We start from the raw sequence: 2,463 nt of genomic DNA on the forward strand, positions 1-2,463 counted from the left end.
CGTGCATGCACACGAAAGCTCATACCAAGAACAAACTTAGTTGGTCTCTAAGGTGCTACTGGAAGGAATTTTTTTATTTTGTTCTGGGGACTAGTTGCGATTCCTGCATTGCAGGGGGTTGGACTCGACAATGCTTTGGGGCCTTTTTCACCTCTACAATTCTGTCATTCTTTGCTAGTATTTCCCAGTCTCTGGGTGTGTGCACACAGCTTCCCTCCGGTTGGGGATGCTGGACACTTCTGGCTTTCTATTTCCCCCAAAATCCTACAGTTAATGCGTAGTGGCTAAGATTGAGCCATCCACTGCAAACTCCAAGTTAGACAGGCTGTTGTTTTCTCCCTCCTCAACAGGATAATAATTCAAGCTGACATCACAGGTTTATTGTAAGGCAAAGGCAGCCAGTGAATCTTCCACCCTTCTCACCTTTGGTCAACTCTTCAGGGGCTGCATGCCAGCGTTGGGTGCAGTCAAAGGTGTGTGTGCATATATATACAGAGGGCACTTTGCCCTCTCCAGCCAATAGGCACAGATCCAGTAATGGGGAGCAGGGTGGCAGGGTTATCGCCTCCTCTCTGTTCATCAATTGATTGATCTGATGAGAGGAGAGGGGTGATTTGCAGCTCTGTCAGGGCTCTGTTCACCCCAGTGTAGTAATTCAGAGCAGGGCTTTCTGGGTGGCTGCCCCGGTCTGTGGAAGAGCATCCCTTTCCAGAAACAATCAAAAGCAATTTTGTTCTGACAGGCTTTCTCAGATTGATAAATGGGCCTTTACCACAAAAAAGGTAAAGGACCCCTGGATGGTAAAGTCCAGGCAAAGGCGACTATGGGGTTGCGGCGCTCATCTCGCTTTCAGGCCGAGGGAGCCGGCGTTTGTCCACAGACAGCTTTCCGGGTCATGTGGCCAGCAGGACTAAACCTGCAATGGAACACCGTGGCGGAAACCAGAGCACACGGAAAAGCCGTTTATCTTCCCACTGCAGCGGTGCCTATTTATCTACTTGCGCTGGTGTGCTTTTGGACTGCTAGGTTGGCAGGAGCTGGGGCAGAGCAACGGGAGCTCCCTCCGTTGCAGGGATTCAAACTGCCACAAAGGTCTGCTTCGTTTCTGGGCGGTTCCCTAGATGAAAACTATGGGAGGCTGCCTGCTTTTGATGGGGTTACACTCCCTCTTAAGGAGCAGTACACAACTTGAGGGTACTTCTGGATCCTTTGCTGTCACTTGAGGCTCAGGTGGCATCAGTGGCATGGAGTGCCTTCCATCAGCTTCAGCTGGTGGCCCAGCTGTGCCCCTACCTAGACAAAGGATAGCTTAACTTCTGTCATCTATTCTGTAGTAGCGTGGGGATAATGATTTCAGCAAGTGATTTCAGCTCTCTGACATAGCAGGCAGGAGACAGCTTCTTCATGTAACACTCTTTATTCAGGCAAACAAGACTGGGGAACTGAGGAGAGGGAAGCTACATTTATAGGGACAGAAGACTGGCTAGAAAGCATACATTTTGGAGGGAACAATCTCAAGCAATCACAAAGCTGCCTTTTGGTGGGAACTAATAAGACTGAGGATCCAAATGTAGCAACTTGAATGAACCAATAGTAGCTGTTCCTTCTGGAATAGGAAGGCAGTTACTTTCCCCTAATGTGAATACAGACAATAGTAATACAGATATGATAACCCTCGAATCAATACACAACATATTCTTTAGTAACCTCTAGGTTAGATTCAGTGCCGGATTTACATATAAGTTAAACAAGCTATAGCTTAGGGCCCCACTCTCTTGGGGGCCCCAAAAAAAAATTAAAGGGAAAAAAAACCTGGATGTACATTTCCAAAATATGAGATCAAGTACGTATATTTCTTAATTGTATTTCACTATTAATATACTTCTTCTTAATTGTATTTCAGTTCAACAATTACTTTGATAAAATTCATTTTCTTGTGCAAATGGCTTTAGATACCTATTAGGTCCATGAATTACTATATAGCATATATTCAACATAAAAAGCGACAATTTGTTGTTGACAAAGGACAGCTGGACATATAAAGGGCCCCATTACCTTCAGTAGCTTAGGGCCTCATCAAACCTAAATCCGGCCTTGGTTAGATTACTGCAACATGTTATACATACAAGGGGCTGCCTCTGAAGACGGTTCTGAAACTTCAGCTGGTTCAGAATTCAGTGGCCAGATCGCTCACCAGAGCAAGACAGTTTGAGCATATTACACAGATCCAGGTCCAACTGCACTGGCTGCCAATTAGTTTCCGGGTCCAATTCAAAGTGCTGTTTTTGAGCTATAAAGCCACCCATCATAAGGCTTGCAGAGACTATGTAAGTGAACCAAGGTATCTGAAGAAGTGTGCATGCACACGAAAGCTCATACCAAGAACAAACTTAGTTGGTCTCTAAGGTGCTACTGGAAGGATTTTTTTTTTTAATTTTTTATTTTGTTTCAATTACAACATTG

The sequence above is a fragment of the Lacerta agilis genome, chromosome 17 (genome assembly GCF_009819535.1).
Source record: "Lacerta agilis isolate rLacAgi1 chromosome 17, rLacAgi1.pri, whole genome shotgun sequence".
In the NCBI taxonomy this organism is placed as follows: Eukaryota; Metazoa; Chordata; class Lepidosauria; order Squamata; family Lacertidae; genus Lacerta; species Lacerta agilis.